We start from the raw sequence: 26,419 nt of genomic DNA, 5'->3' as shown, positions 1-26,419 counted from the left end.
CTTTTGTTTTGTCCGCCCTCATTTGTAAAGGTATTCATGTCAGTAAAGGATACAAAACCCCCCCGCTCTTGTCTGAAAGAAGAGTCATTTACAATCATTTACATTAACAAAAACTGTATTTTACCATCACAATAACCTCAAACAATGGCATATATCCGCCTCGTTCATTTTGTGCAATGAATGAACAGAGGTACACACGCTTCCATTGTTCTGGGTAAAATGTGCCACGGACGTAATCATCTCCCTCTGCACTCGGTGTATTAGATAATGAGAAGATGCTGATAAGTTCCTCAATACAATCTGCTCCCCGTTGGATAATCCGCATCTTTCAGTATTGTGAGGATCACAATGATGGTTTATTATTGCTTATTCAGAGCTCAACAATGATTTAAACATTTACAATATGGGAACAAACACTTGGTCTCAGATCACTCATCCATTTAAGAGGATGCCAGCACTGCTTAGTAGCAGCTCTGACTTGCATGGAGGATGCAGATGATTGTTAGTCTCTGAGCTCTCCAGCAGATACCTGTCTTTGAGAATCTGTGTGATGGACCAATAGAACATTTAAAAAATGCTCAAAAGCTCTCAAATCTCATTGATTTTACAAATCGACAACTTTGTCAAGGTCTTCTATGTGTATGGCAAAACTTTTACATCCTACATTTGTATTCTTGTCAGTTTTGCCTCAGCCGCGTGTTAGAAACATTTTTTTTTTTTGCATTCTAACATTTAACGAGGTGGCAGGCAGGAAAAGTTCGGCAAAATGTCCCAAGAAACTGACATTTACATTCTCACATACAGCCCTTCCGGAAATTTACAGGACACTGTCTGAAAGCAGCTTCACAGAGAAACCCAGAAAATGGATTGAGACTGGATGTTGGAGATGATGTGGCTGCAGTAAATGTTCCCATTTCCCCAGGATCTTATAAAGAATGAACATGTCCTGTTTAGCTCATCTATCCCTCTTGTGTCGGGCACCTGGGGTATAGAAGTCCACCGACACTCGGACCCTTAATGAGAAGCAGAACGACACCTTCATGTTATAGCTCGTGCCCCACCTCTCTCCATTTCTATGACTTGCTTTAATAAATTACTGTCCAATAAGAACTTTTATGATCTTGGCATATGTTGCCTTTTATAGGTGAAAATAATTGCGTTCCCAGATCACCCTGCCCATTCTGAACATGAGAATGAGAGTAGCGGAGCTTACAAAATGAGATAGTTTCACAGTGTCTGCACAAGTCCTTCTCATTTGGGTCGTTACGCCTCCCCCTCCTTTTTTCTCTGTTTCCTGGCATACCTTCACAAGCACCATCCCCCCTCCCCCCTTCACCACTCTCCGCTCCACTCATGCCTAGAGAGGCCTACGCTTGCATGCCAACGGGCACTCTTAAACCGACACCACCATCCCCCAATCGACTTCATATTCACACACACACACATAAACACACACTGAGAGTCTTGTTTTTGAGTTCCCACTGAAGTGTGACAGAAGCCACTTGACAGATGACACACACACACACACTTGATGTTATCGGGTCAGGGCCAGAGATTCAGCCTCTTGAGTGATGAGAGACTGTCACTGGCATTGTTTATCTATGCCAGAGGAGGGGAGAGCCAGGAATGACAGAGAGAAAGTGAACGCTTCTCTCCTTCTTTGCTGGATATCACTCAAGGGGAAAGGGCAGAGCAAAGAGAAAGACAGAACTTTGAATGTGGCACTTCCGGCCTTCAAGTAAAGTCCGAAAAGATCTCATGGTATACATAGCATTGTATGGATTTCTGTTAAAAAGCCTGAGCATGCGAGGACTCACTGGGACCTAAAACAGCAGCGCTCTTCAATCATTTAGAGAAATGTGCTGGAGTCGGCTCACAAATTGATGTGGCTTTGTTATCGGCATTGTCAATTGATTCCTCAGAGGGCGTTAATGAAATAACTAATTGAATGTGTCCTCTTGTAAACAATTTGTTGAAACGTACAAAACACAAACAGCCGTGTCTTGCCTCTTTCTGCTTGGGTGTGAGTGGCTTTAATTAGTCCCAGAATGAGTCAGATAACCTTCACAAACAACTATTAGCCGTGCCTTTCGTTGCATTCACAATATCCCCTGTTTGTGTCCGGCCGAATAATCTACTATACACTGTTGTTTGTTGGGATATAAGAAGTAACCACATTTCTCCATCTTACACGGCTGAGAGTCGGGGGTCAGAGGTCATTGTATGTAAGCCTGTGGTTTCTTAGTATTTCATCTTGGATATAATGAGTGAAGTGAGTTTACTTGGAGACAAATATCCTTAAAGACCCTTTATAACTAAACTCCTCCAACCTCTTTACTTTCTCTTTGTCTCTCTTTCTTCATTAACATCAAGCCCACACACAAAAGCAAAGTTGAAAGTTCAGGACACAACAGGTTTTCTTGTTACAATAATTATTTATTAAATTTAAAATATCTTTAGCACAGGTTAAAAATTAGACACTTCCATCTACCATGAGCGCCTTGGGATTTAACATGGTTCTAAACATGGTGGAAAATAAACACTCTTAGAAACCAGAATGATTTTCTTCATACTTCATCCATCTCTGTCTTCATAAATTGTCACATTGGAGTTTGCTAGGGCAGAGGCAAATTTGGCATTTAGGTCATCGTTTTTCACTGGACATATATTACAAACGAGCAAACAAAATCTGTCAAAGTTTTCAAAAATCTCTCCGTTGCCTCGTGATTTGGAGAATTTCAGATGAGTCAAAATCGCCTGCTCCAGCTTCGTAGTTTATTTAATGATTTTGCATTCGCTTATCAGAAAGAAATATGTGCTATTTTAAAATAACAGCACACTTTAAAGCTGGTGATTGGTCTTTTTTGGTGAGATAACTCAAATGGCAGGCCAGGTTCTTCTGCTTTTAAGCTTAACGGTTTTTGCCATGGTATTTTATTGTCTGTGTTAGACATTAAGGATATGTCATCAATTAAGTGTGTGCATGTGAATGTGCAGCGGCAATGGAATAACGACATGGTCAGACGGCCATCCTTCCCCTCATCTTCTCATTCCCCCAACCCGGCTCTTCCACAAACCAGGGATTTATGGTCCTTTTTGCCTCGGCCCTATCTTACGAAACATAAAAAAGTAGCATGAGCAGAGCACTGTAGTAAATGGCAGGCCAATGCATTAGTCGTCAGTAAGAAAACATTAACAGCAAAGACATATATTTTCCAGTTTTGAAGTTGTTTACAAACCATATTTGTGTTCACAATTTATTATGTTTTTTCCATGTTTGCTTTTTTCATCATTACATGCCATATGAGAAGTCTGGATTACAAAAGTACCTGAACAAATTGCTTGTATATTAGCATGCATAGCTGTTTGTTATTTACATCCTATTTACAGACTTGAACTAAGAACAGAGGGATCTACAGTATGTTTTTCTTTCATGTGGTTTCATTTACATTTCTAGGATGGAGAACAAAAAGCAGCCTCTCACTGATATGCAGAGTACACAGGACATGCACGTAAAATAACATGTTTGCTCTGAGGAAAGTGTGGTTATTTCTTTTTTTATTCCCTATCACTGAAGTAGAAGAAGGAAGAGCTCGATTCTGGAACAGGCTACATCACTAACCGGTGCTACCGCATTGCATAACACAGATCTATTTTTCTCCTTTGTCTATACTGCGCACCAGTCTCTGAGCACGGGGGACTTGAAAAGGTTAATTTACGATGTTAACCGTGCCGTGAAGGGAAAAGCAAATAGGAAAGAGCATGCACAGCACCAGAGAAGGACATTAAGCTGCGGCTACATCTTTCTCTTTCCTCGCTCCCTCTATCTGTCCAGTGACAACAGTAGAGCCCCCTGATGTGTACAAAGACACAGGGCTATCACCATCCATCACTGTAGACGCACTGAAAGGATCTTTCAGCAGTGATCAGGCTGTAAGCAGGCACACACCACTGACACCTCTGTAGTTTTGTGTTCCTAGCCACAGGGAAATGTAGGTATAAATGTAACAGATGTGCAAGGAAATAAAAAAGACATCCTTTTGACAATTTTTGTGAATAGAACCGGTGCTGCACGACAATAATGGAAGGTTCTGTTACTTGCAGTCTATAGCAACGTACTTAATAACTCCAAGATATAATGTTACGTCATATCTAGATCCTATTAAACGTTTGTTATGGTAGTGTCAGTTATTGTAGAAAGAGTGGAAGACATGGATATATTTAGACTGCAGACAATATTTGTGACGCCGGGGCTGGTAACCTGCTCTTGGGGTGTTGCAGTCATTAAAAAATATTGCTCATTTAGTGAGAATAACATCAGTATCACATCCTCAGCTCTCCCCATGACTACAGGTCCATTGTCCAGCTCCAGCTCATTTACACTCAGCCTCTAATGCAGGCAATCAGCAGCTCTATATCCTCACTGGGGCTCCATAAACACTTGATTTCATAGAATTGCCTTTGATAAAGGAGGGAGGTGACTGCCAGAGCATGTTAATGTGCTTTCCTATAAAGCTTATCTCTGACTGGGGTCATGGAGGCCAAGTGGCAAGGGGCTGATCGCCATAGCAATAAGACCCTAGAAGCCGTTACTGCAGCTTACGACCCCTCTGACAATAACAGAGCCGACCGTGGCCTACCTTTGGATAATCAAACCCCTGGTCCAGGCCCATGTGGGAAATAATGTGGACATTTACTACAGTACAATTGAAATGAGGGGCGAGCACAAATTAACCTCTGGAAACAGAAGGGGCTCATTTTGATAGGAACCATAAATTTGTAATTGTCCGGCAGCAGCAGTATTTTAAAAGCATGTAAATACAAAATCATGAGCTGACCCACACCATCAGGACACGGCCACTGTTAAGAAATTGCAGGAAAACAACAACATCCCCTCATTTTTCAAAGGTAACACTTTTCTTAAAACATACTTTTCAAGAAATGATTCTGTGTGTGTTTGTACATTGAGCTGCATAATTATGTTTCTTCTATTTTTGTCAGGTATACAGTATGTGATGATACTGTATAATTTAGTGGACTAAAGACGGGAGCTTTGAAGAACACTTTGATAACATATGGTTATATCCCCTGCTGTTTCCCACTCTCTGCTCTGTCGGGGGCCCAGAAGGGATGTATGCGTAACTTTCTGGACTCCACAAACTTTTCCCTTCTCTGAAACTGAAGGATTACACCCTGTTCACAGCGGGGAGAACAGCACACATCCTGGCATCTCCCCTTGAGCCACTTTAATCTCTATTTTACACCCTAAAGACAAAACCCTAATGTCTCCCTTGAACACAACCCAGCTCAGATGGCAGAGTTGTGCTACCTCATTGGCTGTGCCATGCCTCTCTCCGTGTGAATGGGTTTGCACAACATTTGCCTGATCTCAATGGTCTTGCTACAGGTACCAAACAGGTCCATCCTGCAGAATAGCTTCATCATTATGTTTCAAAGCAGGTAAATTGGAATCTAGTTAAGCTGTTTTTTCCTGCCGTTAATTTTCTCTCCTTTCTGGCTCAGGTGCAGGAGACTAAATCAAGCTGTCAGGAACCAGACTGCACAGCTAAATGGTGCAGGCTGAAATGCCACCTGTCCGCAGCTTCTGGCGATTTATTATTCCCCCATTTATTTATTTCTGTAAGAGCAACTTGGCTATTTGTAAAAGTCCTCGACTGCTCATAACAATCTCGGCGTGTACGTGTTTCCGTACATTCTCGTACAAACCCTCACGTAATGTTCCGGGCTATCTTACCACAGCTAATGTTGGTTAAAAAAAGGATCCGTTATCCTCCGCTACCTAATCAGATGCTAAAGATTTGGTTTACAGCATTTATCAATGGTATTAAACTTTGGTCAGCCCAGAGCATTTATTCCAATTGAGGCATTTGGGTTAAGCCGATTCCCTCCATCCCCCCCAAATCTTCTTGGGAGCCCATCTCATCTCGGAGAGGGGCTTGATGGCTCGCTGCTCACCCAGTGCTTTGGCTTATGTGCAGGCCAGAATGAGGTGGGAGTAAGGGCTTTAAAGGCTCTATTATTCATCCCTGTCATTAGCTGTGTGACATAAGGAGGTCTGCCCTATCTTTGCTGCTGTCTGGCTGTTAGATCAACCCTCATCCAATGTATCTCTGGTGCTAAATCCAATGCAACGTCATAGGCTTTTTTTTTTAAGCATTTAAAAATCCCCTTTTAGTTGAAATGTACAAACGAGTTAGTGTCTCTGTGAGTAATATGGTGCTGTACTTATAACATGTTGAGCTGAGACGTGTGAGTCATGTTTCCAGAGTCTGGGGTCGGCCTGGAGGTCAGGATTACAGCAGAGCAGTCGACATGGTTGACACATTGTAATCCTTTCACCTTTGGCCCCACTCCTACTACCCCAACCATGTCTGGCTTGAGGTCACTGTTAATCGTGACACCCCACTCTTCACAGAGACACAGAGTGTGTTTGTGTGTCGGCATGTGTGTGAGAGAGGGGGGGCAGATAATGTATGTGTTTAAGTCAGAGGAGCTACTCGTTACATAATTATTTTTCTCCATTAAATACATTTAAGTTTAACATTACTTCACATAGACACAGGACGATTTCATAATCAAAGGTTTATGTTCTCGCCACTAGTTCATACATTTTACCCTTAAGTGTTTTCATTCGGTCTGACATGGTGGTCTGCTCTGAATACTACAATACCCTTGGGCCTCCTATGTTGAAATGTAGTAACCGTTTGCCTAACTTTTGTTTATCCATGTGGAACTTTTTGGTTTGCCTCCATAACTGTATTGTAGGCCCAAACCAGAGTAAGAATTTTGTCAATCGACAAACAATTTGTTCCTTTAAGCTGCAAGCTTTTTGAACCGTGTTCGGTGGGAGGTTTGGGGTGAGAGCTATGTTCAGGTAATATACCACACAAGCCGGGTTCTCACAATCAAAGATCACAAAGCAGACAGGATGACTTCATGTCGTGCAATGAAAAAACGAGGAGCGCTCACTCTGCAGCCACTTCTGGGAACTGAAATGTCCTCAGAAATATACTGGAAACAGTCTGACAAAAATCACCCTGTATCCTCCACTTGAGGGTCTTTGATTGATTATCCAAATATTTGACTCCCAAGTGGCAGCTCCACTGTATTCCATCACATATGGGATGTTCCTACAGAGGCCTTAAATGACGTTGTTCCTGATTGTCGTCATCAATAGACGGGCCAGCTTTGTTTTTCTTCCCAGTGTTCTGCTCCTGTGTTTACTCTGTGTCACTCGGGCCCAAAGTGTATCCGCTCCACTGGCCCACAGACGTACGCAGTACACACACAAGCTTGCCAGTGATGACACTAATGGAGTGTTTAGTCAGAACGACATGGACTTATTAGCCAGTTGAGCGATTGGGCTAGATGGTAATCAAATAAAGCAGAGATAAGTTAATAAGCTGTATGTGCAATGGAGTAAGCTGCACAGGGTTTATCCTGACTGACACAGCACTTGTTTGCTGATACTCAGTTAGACGCTCTTGCTCTTGTTTTCAGCATGGTCAGGTATAACGTAGAATTATCTGAATCAACTGTGTAGCTGTTCTGTTCATCATATTGTTCGTTAGAAACTTACTGGCTCAGGCTTTGCTGAAATAAATTAGATCTATCTAAGGATGGAGGAAAGACAGGACTGAGGCATTAGAGGTGAGAAATGTTAATAAAAAAAAAATGGAGGAACTGAGTGTAAGTAAGATGTGGGCGAATGGGGGAAGGACAAAGGCTGATTAAATGGGGCCAATGCGAGGGAGGCAGAGGAGAGAATCGCAGCGGACGGGGGCCCGATAGGGGGTAAATCTGAATCGGTAGAGCTCTATATCCTTCATATCCCCTGCCCCCTCCTCTCTCCCACATATCCATCATGTTAATATACCTACAGCGTGGCCCTCTGGGTAATATATCTTTGACCTGTGATTACGCTAACAGCTTATTGTTTGCACACTGAACAATCCCATTATGTCGACAATCTGTTTACATACAGCCTTGCTGTTTAGATTAGCATGGTGTGTGTGTGTGTGTGTGTGTTAAATAAGAGCAGGGATGTGCCTCTATGCGTTTGGATCCACTTTCACACATTTTGGTTATGAACATCTGTGCATGTTTACATATGTGTCCTTACATTGGTCAGGGTCATTGCCAGATAAAAGTGCACTGGCTGCCTGACTACCAGGGCAAAGCACCAGAGCACTTACATGCAAAACCATATCAAAACAAACCGACCTGTCACAAATAGCCTGCAGCTGCACAGAAATGGGGCTTTGTTTAATTTCTGAGAAAGTGAAAAGCCTCGAGGCTCAGAGAAGATCAGCTCTTGCTCAGTGTCTTGTTTTCTACCACATACGATTTTCTCATGTTTGGGTGACATCTTCATCCTTCCTGTATTTTAAATCTGCTTTAACTAATCACCTCTAAGTCATAAGTCTTGATTTGAAGTTTGTTTACATGTTGACTGTAAATACGCTCTTATGATTGAATGTGATCTGACAGTATATGATTTAAGGAGATTTTTTTCATGTAAATCGGCTGCAGGAAGTGGAATGCGGAGTATGTGTCCACATGTCTTCTGATACAGTGACTGTTTTCCTTGGTAATTTGTGTCTGCTGGTAGATTGCAATGCATTTTAATAATCTAAGTCAAAAAGAAACTTGTTTTACACACTTGTAAGTTGCTCCCACATCATCATTTGTTACTTGGTGAAGCTGTTCATGATGCTGTGTCCAGGAAGAGTTCAGCTGTAGTTGGCAGGCGCCAGAGAAGGGTAACAGGTATTTAACCACAAGGCTGAACATCTGGTTGAGCCGAGAGCCAGGCTCATTAACTCAATGTTCACCTCCGACAGCACGTGAGGTCCTGACAGTCTAGAGAGCCGCATGATGGTGTAACCGTCTGAGGTCGAGGGGTTATTGAACTCTCCAAGAAAAGAAGATTCTATATGTAGACAGAGCAGGAGAATACTTGAACATGAGTCCAGTACAATCTAACATTTTTGGTAGAAATCCACACGAATTCCTCTTCGATCCTCTCCCTTGAGCCTCGCTTTCATTTCCCTGCTCTCCTCTGCTCTGCTCTGGGACTTCTCTGGCAGCGCGTAGACTCATTGAGATGTGCAAATCCCTTTGACATAGGATGAATAGACAGTTGCTGGCAGGATGCCCCATGCCACTTTGTGTGCTGCCACTTAATTGGAGCGCCCCAGTTTGCCTTCCATCTTCTCTTCTCCTACCCACGCTCACTGTGGCTGGGCTCTGTCTGTCATCAGAGGCAGGTTATGTGTCCCTTCTAAAGGGTTTAAAACCCATCAGCATCACCGTTTGGCTGTAGAGGACCTTGCACAAGAGGATCGGGAGCGCTCAAACGATTTCAGTCATGTTAGCGTACATTTTTCCGAAAGCAAAGGGAGGGGACGTAAAGCTGACAAAGAGCTTGCATTGGTTCAGAGAGTCAACCCACTGACTCGGCCTCCCTGCTCAATCTCTTCTATGAATAATGGTCACGTTCCATAAACATGTCAACATGCAAAGTACAGCATCTGGGGCTATACATAGTGGATACACTGTACATATATACAGCAATATATTCGAGCTGCGCTGTGTATGATTGTGCATCTGTATGCATGCACTCGTATGTGTCTGTGTGTGTGTTTGTGTTTGAGTCAAAGTGTAATGTTTTTTCTTCCCCATTGCCGCACTGATGGACCCCCTCCCCCCCCTGTGTGTCCCCACTGCTGTGAGAACAGTGGCGGGGACACTGAAAAAAGTCATGGTTTCTTGTTGCACAACACACACTGAGAGGTAGAGGATGCACGGTGATGGAGCTGAGGTGTTCAACGAGCTGGCATTTCCCCTGTCGTCCATGCAAAGGTTTGCTCTGTCTTCACTAGTGAGGGTGGTAACCTTTTGAGGTTCTCTGTTCATTGGCTTGGCATATTATCTGTCTGTCCATTTGTGTCTTCTTGAGAATCCATAGGAGACGGAGGTCGGAGTCCTCGTGTCTCCATTGCAATCAGTGATGAGTTCCTTTTCTTCGCTGTGCAGGCTCCTTGTTAGAGCACCGTTTCGAACCATGCAAAGAAAAAAGCGTTTCCTCTCAGGCTGACGGTTACAGCAGCTCCAACCCAAATACTGTGTGTGGATGGGGAAGGGAGTTATTGCAATCAGAAAAATAAGTAGATAGCTTCTAAGAGAGATAAATTACAATACTAAACATTTTTAAATGTTAAAAAAACATTAAGAAAGGCCAAGGTGGACATATGGCTCAGGGTGAACAGCCTGCTTTTCCTCTTCACTTTGACCGTTCAGTGATGAAACCAGAAGAATTGCTGCCTTTTTATTCTTGCCAGTTTGTCGAGTAACCACATTACCTATAGCTACTGCCTCTATGCATCTATTCATATACACAGGAAAATGTCCAGATACCTGGGAGTATGTCTTTAACTATCAGAAAAACAAGTTCAATATTTTAAACGCTTTAAAAAGGTTGTCTGAAATATCCACACACTGAGATTTGTGATCTACGAGGGGAGTGGTACATATACACTATGTTCTGTTCCATGCTGTTGTCGTCAATCATCTCTATTTACATGTACTTGTTTAGATATTGGAGAGGAAGACTAGGCTGTTTTGTAAAGAGAATAAGACGAAGAGGAAGTACAATTTTTCAGTCCAACTAACTCCAACGAGTAGAGAAATGATGAGGGAAATGATAATTACATGGTCTCTGGGGAGGTAAGAAGAATACTGACTTCATATAGGAAAAAAAATGAGCCATGAGTACTCTATCCACAGTCGTGAAGGTTTATGAAGTTGGTGAGAGCGACTTGGTATACTTCCTATAATAGGAATAAGAATAGGGTTTTTATCATGATCTATTTACAGAAGCATGCATCAGTGATCTTCCCACCAAGAGAAAATAGTTCCTCCACTGTCTGGCGTTGTCAACCAAGTCATCAGTACGAGTCCTCTTTCTTTTTTCTTTTTCTTTTTTTGTTTTGTGTGTTTTGTAGAAAAAAGCTGGATGTAAAATATCAAGTAGGGAAACGGGAGTAGTAAGAGGCTTTCAAGAATTTCGCAGTAGGGATTTCGAGGGATTTCAGCGGGTCTTGTCTTCTGTTCTTCCGTGAAGTCATTTTCTAATGTTGTGCTTTGTAGGTGCCTTCTTGCGATTGGTCAGCCGCTGCGATGTCATCACTGCTCAGCCGTTAGGTTATCTGTTGACAGAAAGAGAAGGATGGAGGGGAAGAGGAGAGAGGAGGGGTCGGACAAGAAAAGAGAAAAAAAAAGTCATTCGAGTTTGAATCAGACCACAACTTTCTCACACACTTTAGCGTAGTGCATCCATACACACGCACACACACACACACACACATAACGTGGACTAAAAGTTAGTGGGTGAACACATTGTGAGCCATATAGGGGCGCCTCGTGTAAACTCTGTCTGTCCATACAGGGTTTATGGTGACACACAGTGAGTCAACGGGTTTGGGGGGTGGGGACGGCTCGGCTGTCACTGTTTCCAGTTGGAAAACAAAGGCAGAGTGACCACCCTGTGAGTGTACGTGGCAAGCCCACTTGGCCGAGATTCAGAGTGACAGTGGCGTCAGCATGGGGGGTGACTCTTTAATCATCTTCAATTAAGGCCAAAGAAAGACGAGCAAATCCACTAACAGTGTGGGTGAGTCTCCTCCATGTCTACATCCCTTTACATTAATCAATGTGTTCACGCTTTACTCTGTTAAAACGCAGAAACATGGCTCTTTGTTCTGCTGTTGTTTCCTGAACTACCCAAAGTTTTGTGAGAGGCCTCAGCAGCTCCTGCACGGAGTATGAATGAGTCATGTAGCCAGAAGCCGCACTTTGTGGGTGGCACATTAAACACAAGTCCAGAATCCAAAAATGATATCAAGATAAAAATGTCCATCATTCAATATTGATAATTATCATGTTAAATGCTACACATTTACAAATTTTTCCTCCTTAGTGATGGTTGTGTTTTTTAATACTCTTGAGCGTATTATATTAATGCAATTATCATTGTAAAAGATGCAGTCAAGACTATTTCTGTTCCTACTGTTACTAAAGACTTACTAAAGACATTTACTTGAGATATTACTGTTATCTGTGGTCTCATCTCACACACACACACACACACACACACACACACACACACACACAGCAGTATCATAAGCTCCCTCTCGATGTGACATTGTCTGTGTTTGCCTTCCACTACTTGCGGCACAAATCACTGCGAGCGTCATGTCTCTGTTTTGTCCATCTCGTGCGCAGCGGTGAGCCATGTTCTATGAGTTAATATTCTACAACTGAGATCACAGCCGTTGCCCCGGGGCATGCTACATCCAATGTCAGAGAACAGCAACAGTCAAGACTTAAGCCCCCTCTACACTGAATGTGGTCCCAGGGTGTGTGATAAGAGAGTGTGTGATGGGAATGCAGGGCCGTTTGGACCTCCAAAGCCAGGTGTTAGCACTTCAGATCACTGCCTCATCAATAATTGACAGAGGCAAACCAATCAGAACGATTTGCTCCCCACAGCGAAGTGCTAGAGCAGCCTAACACCAGTGAATCATTAATGAGGCAATTAGATGAAATGGTTAGACGGTTAGCCCTCACTGGCAACGCTCCTGTGATGCCACTGTGACAGGGCCCCGTATACAGGAGCTGCACATGATAGAGTGAAGCATGGGCCAACACAAGTTCAGAGAGAGAGAGAGAGAGAGAGTGGAGTCGCACAACAGCCCTTGGAAAAAGAGCGGAGCCTCCTTAAGGTTGGAGTGTAACTCGTGTCAGTGGTGCCAGCTCTCCATCTGTTGACCACAGCTCAGAGGGCCAATAATGGGAACAAACCCAATTGGCCATTACCATGGGAGATTGACCTTTATTGGTTGTTGTAACCATTGCACAGACCAACAGAGGACGTCTCCCGGGTGATTCAAGTGTGGGAGAGCCTTTATGGACATGGATAAAATCGACCTCGGATGACATCACTCAAACGCGGGGAGAGCAACAACAATAACAGCAAAGATGGAGTTTGCCTTTGAAGAGCGGAGATCCTGGATTGTTGTTTGAGAGGAAAATCAAAGCCCCAGGGGAGCTGCTCACAAAGCCTCATCGATCGGCCATATTGGAACCATTTCATAGTTTGTCGATGCTCTTCTGCCTTGCTCTCTCGGCTCTGGGTCCAGTACGAGCTCAATTAAACCAGCAACCTTGATCTCAGGAACCAACCATGCAAACACTACATACTGCAGGGATTATCCCCAAACACACACTCCTTCACCCTCTTATCTAAAGCAAATATTTTACACTCTGTCCGTTTTGTTTGGGCCAGATGAGATTAAAATGAGGTTGTATACTGTTCCTCATTTACAGCTTTTGCTGAAAACCAACACAATTATTTCTATTTTTACCTTACTAATCATCCTGATGCAGTAGGGGGGGTGCATACAGGCAGGTTTGACTGTAGAATTAGGTATAAATAAAGTGTAGAGCAAATTATGTTTTTCACCATTTGTATAAACAGTGTATGGTGATACTGCAATAATACTGTCCATTTCAATTTAAAAATGTCTGCTTAATTGTTAACTTTTATTTATTCCATGCTGCCACAATTCCCAATTTAAGTTTCTGTGATGTCTTTTTTGTCACTTTTAATTTTAACAATATTGAATTAGATGAAGTTAAAATACATTTATAAATCAACAGAAAGTCTCAGGTTCATACGTCCAATGAAACATTTGTCATCACATCTGGCAGAAAATTATATTTATTAAAACCTAATTTGAGTTAAAACTGACCCACAATAAATATAATTATCTCAGGTTTTTTTCCATTTATTTTTGCTTTGATAATTTTTCCATAATGATTCATAAGACAGGATAAATAACTGTATCATTTTTCAAGGATACGAGTAAAACCAGGAATTATTTTTCAGTTGACTAAATAGAGAAAAACATCTAAAAGGTTAAATAGCTATAAATGATGCTACATTGTATAAGGGTTTGTGTTTAATCATGTGTTGCTATTTATTGCACTTTGAATATGGCTTTAAATCATGCAACACTGATTTGCTGTGTCAGTGTCTTAACTCAATAAAGCGTTTTTTTGTTTTTTTTGTTTAACTATTTCCTTTTGTTTGTGTTCCTGGATAATCATAGTCTTTGGAGATAAAACAAAACAGTACATGTAATTGATTAGTGGTCGGGTCAAGCTCGGCTGCTGATATTGACACTTGTGCAGATATTGTAGACAGCTAGTCTCTGTTTAATGATTGTTATTCACTTTTATGGCCCTCTCAGGATGCCATCCTCAATAAATATTTGCAAACAGGAAATTTGCAGAGTGACTTGAGAGAGTCATAACCGTGGCACCTATGTGTTTTGAGATTAACATGTAATTAAAATAGTAAATCAATATTTATTAAGCAGTAGTACAAAGCAAATGAGAATTCTGGTCGGGTCATATAATGAGTCACCGGATGGAGGAGGGTCCCTGGAAGTAGCTTTCTTAAAATAAGATTTATATTTACACATATAGGCAACTGAGATACCTACATAATTAGCTTAATAAAAATCAATTTGACAACCTGTGAATCGCCCACCACACGCACGGCGCACACAAACACAAATCACATGACGAGTGCAGGTACAGAAACCTCATCTCACCCTGAGACCCCCCCCTTCCTTTCCAAACCGCACTGTTTTAATGTGGAGTCGACACGTTTTCATTTACTCACCACATCTTTCCCACAGTTATCATCATAAGACTTTCATGTTTACAGTAACTACAAAGCACCCCCCCCCAACCTCTCACACCACTGAACACAAATCACAAAGAGAGACACACGGGCCCCAGAACTTCACACTTTACTGCACGCTGCGGAAAAGAGAAGATGTTAAATGCTTAATGGACGGCTCCTCTCATTGTTTAAAAATCACTCTACATATAACTGGCTACAGAAGACGTTGGTCGGCCTCAATTATGCATTGAAAAATAAAGTTATGAGCTAGTGGCTGAATTATTGATGCTGGCACCGGGAACAAGAGCATGTTGGCAATGTGTCACTGCTTTTTTGCTGATGCTTCATCTTGTATTGATAATTTTTCATCTAAAAAGCCCATGAAGTCCTGATCTGTGAAAGATGGAAAAACACACCGTGAATATTGGAAATCTAATGCAACGTTACTGGAAGAGGAAAATGGATAACGTCAGGTAGCGCTGTGGAAAAATAAAAAAATACTGTGAAGGAATGTGTAGCTTCGAGACTGGACTTCACTCGTGAGTGTTTGAACAATGTAGCTCGATGTTTGTCTGCATTTACAGAATTGAGACACATTTTTAAAACAGCACAGTCCATTTCTGTTATGAATGTTACATTAATGCCACTATGTCCCTGCACTGTATGTTCATGTTAATGAAATAGGGCATAACAACACCAAGGCCCTCAGCCTGGGACTGTCCCGTATTGGCTGACATACTTCCTGAGATGCAAATGCTCGTGGTTCATCTGGTGATAGCCTGTCTCTGTTCTGTTTGTCTCAAACACTCTGTCTCAGCACACACACACACACACACACACACACACACACACACACACACACACACACACACACACACACACACACAATCCACAATGGAGTGAGGAGGAAAAATTATAGTAAAAAAATATTTTTGACTGCATAAATTACTGCTATTATTTCCATTAGAAAACAGAAGCAAAGTGAATAATCTGATTTTATCTGTTTATTAACTTCTTTCTCTGCATAGTGAACCAAATGCTGGTCTCTGTAATCGGAGGATTTGATGTGTTACAAGGAGCAGATGACCGTCTCTTCATGTTCAAATTAAATCTATCGTTTGCTGATTAACTTTTCACATTCACACTCTTTTTTTGTTTTACAGATTTGTTTTTTGTTCTCTTTCTGCATCAACACCATCACTGTAGCTCAGTAAATAAACAGATCCCTAAACGCACATTGTGTGTGTTGTGCCGTTAACGTCCCCTGTAACTGAGAGGTGAATGGTGTTCAGTTCTCTTGTCCTTGTGGTAAAATCGAGTTTGACTGGCCGAGCGGGGAGCGTTGTGCTGCTACTCGTCTGACTGGCTCTGTGTTAGTCATCATTCATAAGGTCACAGCGCCTGTTTCCGCCTCAAAGTGAAGCACACGACCCCAAAACATCACAGATTAGTAGAGATAACTAGCACTAATCGTGAATGACTTAATAGGTCCACCTCTACCGCTGCTGTGGAAACTCCTGTTGTTATGAACAGTGAGTTTTAGAGAAACCCGTCTCTTATCTCTGTGGATACTTTGACTGCTTTTCTGAGGAGTTTAATCTTAATACAGACACTTAATACAGGGATGACTTGTGAAATGGGAAATGATTGAACTGTCAGCAAATGTACAGTTTAAAAGGCCACAGTAGAGACACAGATTACCCAATCAGATGCTCGGTGTATAGACTGAGCCACAATGAGAGCGGCACAATACTCATTTAGTGTTTCACAATCTGCTGCCGTTTGCATGTTTCATCTTTTCTTGTGGTATTTTTTTTTTGATATTTTTTTATCTGTTTCAGCACAAACTGAGCAGCAGTTTCCCCCAGTTCACTTTCCTTCGACACGGCGTTTATGTTATTGTAACACAAACGTGATTCAATCACATTTAAAGTTATGATAAATGCTTGTGTGAGAAAATCATACACTTAAAACATTCCTCTCCTTCCTTTCAGTGCATGAGAGACAGTGAATACGAAGATGAATCTGTTGTTTAAACCGTCAAATTGTGTCTGTGAGACATTCAATTCTGTTTCTTCAAATTAGAGAACATTAACATTAGTCTTTGTTTTATTGTGCTGCTGTCTCAGACCTGATACTGCTGCAATGTGGATTCAATTTAACATGTGTGCTGGTTACATTTTGTTTAGCAGAAATTCATCGAGGGTTTTTGATTTATTGAATTGAAATTGTTAATAGTTTAAATTATATAATCGTGAAATTGATGAAAACTAATTTATTTTCCACAACTATTTCTGTTGTTAATTATAAAGCATACTTCCATATGATTATATGATCTTCAGTCCATGCAGAGAGTAAACAGAAGTGTGGAGAAGAAGGACAGGAAGGTAAAACTGTGTGGGGACCTTAACAGCTGACATTTTCAGCAGGCATCAGAAAAAGCTCAATGAACCTCGTGCCAGGTTTTAAACACAGAGGATGAACATGACACAGTGATCAAACAAAAAATGCAAAGATGAAACAGAGTTCTAAGGCAAGCGGCTGCGATGTTTCCCGCAAAGCATCATGACTGGTCTCATGCAAGCGGTCGAGTGTGGAACCGTCACTATCACACAGAACATCTCCTCTCATGATTCACTCAGCAGCCCTCACAGTTAATGTGGCTGCAGGGACGAGGATGTTGTAGTGGAAGTGTGAGTCAAGCGAGCACACGTCACGTCTACGTGTCAGTCGTACATGGCCGTCCCGCTCCTGTGTGACTCTGGATGTGCACCGCAGAGAAAAAAAAAACACCACCAGCTTGTACATATATTTTCTGTTCCGTGTCAGTTTGGTTCCGCAATGACTCAGCCTCTGTCGCGCTCCAGTCTTTCATCTCCGTAACGGTGGCTGCCGAGACACTCTTTACTCTTATTTCCGATGCACGCCTGAATTTATATGTAACTGGCAGTCAGAGGCGACCGTTAACCCCCCCGCGCCACCGCAGTGCTTTTCACCTCGTTTGTGAGAGGTGAGGTGTTTGCTGGCAGAGAGACGTCCACTCTCGTCCCCTGTCAGGATCAGGGCCCTGTGGAGGAGCTGCTGGCGTCTGTCCCTGATACTTCACACACCATGTGAATACAGCAGGTTAACAGCTGATTAGAAGTAGAAACACAAGGCAACTTCAAACTCCGCTCTATTGTCCCATGGATTGACATTTCCTCTGGTCGGGTGACAGGCTCGTGGCTCTCTACTTTGGACTTGGTGCTTCATCTTTAATGGTGGCTTGAGCAAACTCTCTGGGTTTTAAAATCTCGTCTGAAGAAAATGTTCCTTCTGTCCTCCCTCTGCTGCAGATAAAGAACAGGCGTTTGAGTAATTATGGTGCATTATCGCCAAGGAACGTTTCATTGCTACATTTTAAGCTGTGTAGTGAGCAGTGACAAACGAACGACCGATTTAATTTCTATCAGGAGGAAAAACACATGGCTGGAGCCAATGAAGTCAGCTCTCTCATTCTGCCACTGACTGGGACCATCTGGACCGAATAAAGTTTTTCCCTTTGAATCAACAGCTGTTGGAAATTACACAGGAACACTACTTCTCAATATATCTGTCCTTTGTCTCGTCTTTCTGTGCTCTCGCTTGAGAAGCAGTCGTGTTTGTTTTTTTATGGTTTAAGTCGAGATTTGATCAGTGCTCACTGAAAAAAAGGCAAAACATTACAAATGCACCTGTTTCCTCTCTCTGTCGCTCTTGCTCTTTATCTCTCTCTCGCTCTCTATCTTTCTCTCTCTCTCTCTCAGCGTATGTCTTTGGCTCTGTATGTCTCTCGTCTTTGCGGTTGTGATCGAAGGGCTGACCACGTCAGTCAATCTGTCAATGGCTGACAGTTTTACAACACATGCACTACACTGATGGGTACCATCACTCATGTAACGATTGCCCTCCACAGTGAAACCAAAAGACGAGTGAGAGCGAGAGGGTTGAGGAATCGGAAGTAAAGGCAGTTGGGTAAAAATAGTGCTTGTGTGTGTGAGTGAGATTTACAGTGACAGGAAGAAGAGTCAGTTTTATCTAATTTTCATCTTTTTTTGTTGTTGTTCAATTTCATAAGGTTTTATACTCGGGGGTAAATTTTCCCCTCAGTGCAGCAGAAGTGGAATCAGTGCGGTCGTCTCTTCCCACTGGCCAGAGGAGAATTTGTTCCACTCTGCCGGCAGATAATACTTTTAACACATCATTTAGTCCTTTATTATCATTGTTAGGCCAAGCCACTCAAATATTTTTGTCACTATAATAAAAAAATTAACTAAAGAAGCAAAAATGTGTTTCAATCATTATCACCATGACATTTTACTTTTCAATTTTTTTATCACTTTCCCTGATCACACACTGCGTTGAAATTGAAATAGAAACGTAATGAACAACAAAATCAGGCCTGAACATGAATCTCAAAGCTGTTTCTACATTCAGCTGTCTCACTCATCATGTGTGAGATGACATTGACCAGTGTGAGGATATAAATGCCCTGATGGTTTTTGAGTTTGTGTTTTAATTATCGAGTACAATAAAGATAAAAAAAAAAAAAGTAGAATGCATATGCACGATGCAGAAGTTGAACATTTTTTGGGTGTGCATATGACTAAAATATCACAAAAAAAGGAAAGTGGCATGTCCAATAAGTAATTAAGTCCACGCTCACTTTATGACATTTAAGAAACATTAGACTTACACAACAACGGGGGGGTTTCTGCACAGGGATCTATAGGTTGTGACAGGTTTATGTGTCCGTCCCCTGGGGAACAGAAAATAGCTTCTCCCATTTATGAAAATTGGTGATAAGAGAGCAACTGCTTAAGATGCAACCAACACGCATGCAGTTCTTTGACTAAAACATTTTCTGAATTATTCAGAACATTTCAATCTGTCAAATACTTCATTAAATCAGTTAAAATACTAAATTACAGCTACTTATGGACTAAATGGTTAAGATGTGCTTTCTAAATGAGTTTGACATTTGACAGTGGTGTAGATTAATTAAAAGAAGCCGGGCTACAAATTGAAATGCGGCGCAGGCAGCGGCCTCTCCCGAGACCCTGGGAGGAAAGTCCTAAGCGTTCCCAAGAAAGCCGGAGACAAACGCTGCCCAGAGGACAGAAGCAAACGAGCCAATCTGTTTGTCTGTTTATGGAGATCGGCGGCAGAAGCGTTCTGCCCCCCCGCTCTGTCATATGGGCGTCGAGCTCACACAAACACATGCTTAATGACTCGATTCATTCACTCCGTCACTCGCTCTTCATCTTTGCCTCTCTGTGTTCTCTAATGGTCCCACCCAAAAGCATGGCCAGTTTCCCCCTCCCTATCCAAGTTGTGGGCACAGCCTTAACATCTAACCCACCACACTGCATTTGAAGAGTTATGTTATGTTCACCATGTCCCACAACAGACTTAGGGTTAAGGTCCCTGCGATGTGGTCACAAGGGGTCGGCTGCGTGCTGAGCGGCCGGGCCACGCGTGTCAGTGGCGTCCGGGCCCACGCTGCCGGGGAATCGATCAGTGTGTTGCTCTGGAAAGTCTCTCAAAAGCTTTATTCTTAAATCTATGCTGACAGGCGATGACATGATGGAGATGGGGCCGCTGAATTGATCGTGTCCTCTCTCTCTCTCCTTTCACTCTCCCGCTTCCTCTCCCACTCCGCTCAGCCTCTCTCTTCTCCCTCTTCTCTTTGTCCCATCACTCTTTGCCTTCGACTCCCCCCCCCCTTCTTTTTTCTTCCCTCTCCCCCCCCTGCATCCCTCCCTCCTTCTCTCCTCATCGCTTAGATGTGTCGAGTGCAAGATGTCAGATTATTTCCCAGCAGACACTGCGCTGTGTGACAGAGGACTGGAGCTGTATATCACCGGATGACACTTCCTCTGCCCCCCCCCCCCCCCCCCCCCACCCTCTGCAGACAACATCAAATATCGCCAGGCCTTTTTGATCACTTAAAAGGGCTTGTATTAGGAGAAGAGCCGGTGCTTAAACAAAAGCAAACAAAGTGTTTCATCTGTCATGTTTGTCAGTCGGCCATATGTGCGGCGTAGCAGCTTTTCTATCAGAGAGGAGGTAACCCTCACAGTATCACACTTTGTGGTACTCCAAACACAACTCACCTCAGAGGAGGAGTGTCAAAAGAGCCACCGTGGACATTCCTCCGTAACTTTACATTTCATCTTTGCGTTAATGTGAATATTATTAAATTGATGTCACATAAAAAAAAATGAAGTAGTCAGATCTTTCGCAACTACATTTAAACTTAACTTGTATTAATGAAACATAAAAGATCAGCACATTACACATCCTCAGCCTTTACAGAGTTTTTTTTAATGTTCACTACCACTGGGCTTCAATCCATACCTTGTTATTCTAATTGAATGCGCTGAGGGCTTTGGCATGGGTGGGGTCGGCCCAGTATCCAGGCCAACCGCTCAGCATATTGTTTCTATGGCACCTGTCCCCCAGATTAATAACTCCACGGTCTGTGCTGGCAAAGCATGCGTGGATACCCGAAATTACAATACTAATTCAGCACGAGGGATTTATACAACAGCCTCTCGCAGGATTTATGAGAAAGTGAGCAAGAGATCAGGCGAGAGAGTGAGAGAGCGAGAGAGAGAGAGAGAGAGAGGAAGAGCGACTAATAATGCTAGCAAAAGTGATTAGCTCAATTGGAGAAATTGTGCGTTTGTAGTCCTGCGATTATTATTGTGTTTCTCATCACATAATGAGTTTGAACAATGCAGTTAATGGTATTATTGGCGGGCCACCAGAAACGGGGGGTGCATATAAGCTTGATAGCACTTTTTTGTCGATAAATCACTCCACTGCACATGGCAATATTTAAATCTATGTTATTAAAATTGTTGGAACAACACTATCAGATTTATGTTGTGTTATTTTATTACGGATTGATTATCATCATCACGGGCATATCTGATTTGCGTGGAGGCAGCCGGAGCGTGGTGGCTTTAATCCATTTTGATTGCTCTGCAGAGGAATGCCACTGCTCTGCTCCAATGGACATCTACTTGCCGTGCACCTCGGACGATTGGCTTTGAGAGAAATGAAACAGACCTTATTGTTTGTCTTGCTTCTGTCCCCACATTCTTCTACCACATTCAGATTGTATAACATGTTATAAATGACTGATATAGCTCCTAAAATACACTGAATTGGCTAAAAAAGAAGAACAAAACACTTAAGTGAAAGGTCATTTGTTTAGGTAAAAGTTTAGACTTCAAAATCTTTGTAATAATTTTTACTTTGATGAATCCAAAGTCAATCGTATTCAGCAGGAGACAAAAGGACACCTCTGGCATAAAAGGGACACGGGATTCATTTCTGTTGCATTAAAATGAAGAAAAAAAAGAGACCATGTATCTAAACAACAAAACAGAAGCAGCAGGAGAGTATCCACTATACAATACAGCCACACACCGCTGCGTGGTTACAAAGTAGTCTGACGTGCATCTATTTATTATCATCTATTATGTTTGTTCTGATTAGAGATGCATGTATCAAAGAAAGTAGTCTGGACTATGAGGGAAGGGATCGGTCTCAGCAGGGAGGAGCGTTCGAGTGCGTCCGCTCACCGACACGGCAGCGGAATTACCGCCTCTCACAACTGTGACAGCCCTGAAATTACAATTGAGTTTCACTCTTTCCTGCCTTCACACCTTCCTCCTTCTCCCTCCCTTGTTCTCGCTCCCTCCCCAACACTCTTTTTCATTCTCCCACTCTCGCTCCCTCTGACGGCTCAATAACAGGTGCCATGCTAAGAGAGCTGTTACAGCCGTCCCTGAGTGGTTGTGTCAGCAGCAATGTTAGGGTTGAGCCGTGCAACCTGCTCACCGTGCAGGAAAAAGGAACGAGAGAAGCGGGGGAGGGGGGGGGGGATTCTCTCCAGTCCCCAAATGATGCCCGCTGGGAGCCATCGTGCGCTAAATTTCGCCGGGTGGTTCTCCCCTTTTTTCTGTCTCTAGGCCCCCGGACTCCGATTTACAGACAGAGCCATATTGAGGCTTTCTGCATGGTGGGGCCCAAGCAGCTGTGTTCAGCAGAAAAAAAATGACAACAAAATAAAGAAATAAATAAACAAATTAACGAACACATAAGAAAAGCTTATTTCTTAGCAAACGCTTGAATAAGGACTTTTTGTGTGCCATCTGCAGAAAATGAACCGTACAGTCGGACGTTGCCAGGTTTGGCTTGAGTACTCAAAAAAAAAAGCCCTAACTGTAGGAAAATCCACTTAAGTGTTGGAACCCCCACCCCCCCACCCAGCCCCTCTGCTTCCAAAACAAATTCATACGTTTTTCGTGCACCTTGTGACTTGAAGAGCCCATTTGCCGTGTGCGCCTCAGCTGATGCTGATACTGCCTTTAACACAAACAAGGCGATCTGTCGTCCTGATTGCTCATCTTTAAACTCCTCTTAAAGCACACTCCTTAAGACTCCAGAGGTTCTTGGCAAAATCTATGCAAATGAAGCCGCTTCATGAAAAGACGCATCACAGCGAGTGAAGCCTGGAGCGGGCAGTAATCACAGACGGATTGTGTGCAAACAAGAGATGCTAAGCACCTCAAACCGGTGACTGAAACACAGAGAGAGGAACACAGCACGGCGTGACAGAGATAAGTCAGGCAGTCAGGTGATTGCTCTTTTTTATATATCTTTTTTTTTATATATGCTGATGAGCAACAAAACATTTCACATTATGTTTACATTTAAAACTTTACGATTCTGTGCGTCGATAGGAAAGGAATGTCTAAGTACACAATCTAGATATAAAAGCGACAAACACTGACTGGGAAACAAAAGAAGGGGACAAAGTGAAACGTCCAAGATCAAGGCTTTTGATATTACCTGCCTCTATGCACTCAGCATAATTCATAAACCTGGGAGGAGGGGTAGAGACATGTTAGCATATAGGTACTCTAAATTTAGCTTCCATACCATCATGGGGCGTTTCATTTTACGTCCACAAAAAAAAAATGATAAATTTCAAAGGTGACCTGATGGGTTTCATTACAGCTGATTGATCGGCTTATGTGAGGGTGTCATGGGATGGACAGAGCAGACATAGAACACCTTCCTACATAGGACATATGGGCCATCGAGCCAGGACACCTACATAAGACCATGCAGAATGATTTGTCTGCAGGTTTCTCCCCACGTTCTGCTCTGAAATGCTGAATTTAGAAAAAGGCAGCTGACATGCCCTATATAAAGTTAAATTAACTTCAATTAAAAAGGTTTTGGTCAGATTCAAAATGTAATCATACATGACAAGGCAACATAAATTTGTCTCTTACTCAAGTAAAAAATAAAGACTAAGAAACCCTAGCAAACCATGACGTACCACATTTTAAAATGATTAATTTCAAAAGGGAATACAGCCTAAATAACACCAAATGTTATACTTCAGATTCAATTCAGCATCTTTACACACGTGCATAACGTGCCTAAAATAACTAATAGAAAAAAACATTTGTACTTTAACAATTAGGAGAGACAGTGAAACTCCCAGAGTAGTTCTTTTTATGGATGTCTCTGCATTCTTTGCGCGTGTTAGGGAACAAAGCAGCGATCTGTGCATCTCTCCTATGAACTAGTAAATAACCCCTGCAATTCATCATAAAAACAAGAAGGAAATGTCAAGGGCACAGGAGTCCCTTTTTGTCGAGGTCACACACACACACAAAACATAAACACAAACACGCATGCAAAAACATACACACACATTACCACGCTGCATTGTGACCACACTGCGCTACATAGCTGTTGAGGCATTGACAAATCACTGAGACCTGAAAGTGGGGCCGAGGTGGGACTAATTGAAATGAACTTTAGAAAAGGGGGGACACCTAATTAAAAATGAACTTTCTATTCTGTGTTTGTGTTGACATCATGGGGCCTAAATCTAAGCTCATCTTTGTTTCGCCAAAGCCCGGTGATGCAGGCAAAAGGATGCTGTGTACCAACACAGAGAAGGAATAAGGTCATTGCTTTTCCTCAGCGAAAACATATTTTTCCTTGTCTCGAGTCACTTGCGACTCTTCTCTGGAGTGTGTGAGGGGCCCATTCATTATCTGCTGCTGTTCCTCAGAGGGTCCGCAGCGCATATGGTAGCTTGTGTTGTGTGGGTGTTTACGTGTTTATCCGTGATGGTGTCAGACGGCTACGCTGAGCGTTACACTTATTGGCATAGATATAGCATGTTCTTATGCACCTGTGTGTGTGTGTGTGTATGTGTGTGTGTGTGTGTGAGTGAGGGTTAGGGACAGATGGGTGTGCGAATGTGTGCATTTGTTTGTTGGCGTTTATTGCCTGTTCTATTTTCTGTATTACTTAGTCGGGGACACGGCCCAGTGCGAGAGCTGTGAAGTTTCCCAGTAACAGGCTAATTCCTCAGTGGCCGTTTAGAGTGTCTCCAGCAGTGCTAAGTGTTCTCCTCTCTGTGCCTGATCAGAAAACAGGACCACTTTAGTCAGTTTGTTTAAGGTCCCCTGAGAAGGCTCTCATATCCTCCCTCTACTCACCCCTTCCTTTTCCCTGCTCACTCTCTCCCGCGCTAACACACACACACACACACACACACACACACAAATGTTTGCAGTTCTACTTTCACAGTCTCTATCTCGCAACCTGCAAATTGAACGGACCCAACTTAACGTGTGCTCATATTGTAGCATTATCTTTATTTGATACTAATTCTACATATTCAAATGTTTTTAATTAAATCTAAATGTGAAGTATAAGACTGTTTTTTGTATTTATTTATTTACTGTACACTTATTAAACCTTGATTTGTCTCAACAGAACACATATTGCACCGACAGAGACATTTTCAGATGTGTCGTGTGCGACTCCAAAAAGCAGCAATTTCATGTAAGTGTGTTTGTGAAAATAAGAAATCTTAATATGAGCTTTTGAACAGATTGCAGCTAAATTTTATGCTGAGGATAAATGTTTATGTGGTGTATGTTAAACAATACAACAACACATAAAGCAATGCATAAAGCTTACTTTTTTATAAACCATGTATATTATGCTCAACAGGTGTTCCTTATACATAAACTGAAATAAATACTTATTTTTGTCTTTGTAAAGAAACAGTGACATAAAATAGGAGATGCTTCCACCTGGAAGGTAGAATGGTGGATAAGAAGTATGTATAAGGTATTTAAAACCACACACTGTGAGAACCATATTATATCTAATTTATCCAACATTTTTGTATTTTGTGTATTTATTTACATACCTGTTAAATTAGTAGCTAAGAATGCAGGTTGTCTAAAACGCCATTTGGTATAGTGGTATAAATGCTGCTCTCTTTTAGTGCGACTGGGAACAGGATCATATTTGCAAGGGAAATTCTTTGCATATAGAATTTATCCCACAACATGAAGACATATTCTCTGTCTGTTTTCTGTGGCCTGGCCTGTTCTGCTCTCCTTGTGTAAAGGTGAAGTTTCCTCACAAGAGCTGACAAGTGTGAAATTACGATAGGAAGTGCTTCATACCCTGCCATTTACCTTCATTCATTACCAAGCTGGAGACACACACACACACACATACACACACTCACACACACACACACACACACACACACACACACAC

At 42.3% G+C, this 26,419-nt stretch overlaps 1 protein-coding gene across 1 annotated transcript in view; it reads right to left on the bottom strand.

Moving 5' to 3' along the window:
* Positions 1–2,415: 2,415 nt before the first annotated feature.
* Positions 2,416–26,419, bottom strand: part of mafa (MAF bZIP transcription factor a) — an 84,164-nt gene continuing 60,160 nt past the window's right edge. The window contains exon 3 of the mRNA XM_053423649.1: positions 2,416–11,231. The gene's annotated coding sequence lies outside the window, so the exon portion shown is untranslated. The remainder of the gene's footprint in view (positions 11,232–26,419) is intronic.

This window comes from Pleuronectes platessa, chromosome 1 (genome assembly GCF_947347685.1).
Source record: "Pleuronectes platessa chromosome 1, fPlePla1.1, whole genome shotgun sequence".
NCBI lineage: Eukaryota > Metazoa > Chordata > Actinopteri > Pleuronectiformes > Pleuronectidae > Pleuronectes > Pleuronectes platessa.
The sequence above is the reverse complement of the archived record's forward strand: the minus strand, read 5'-3'. Positions and strand labels throughout refer to the sequence as shown.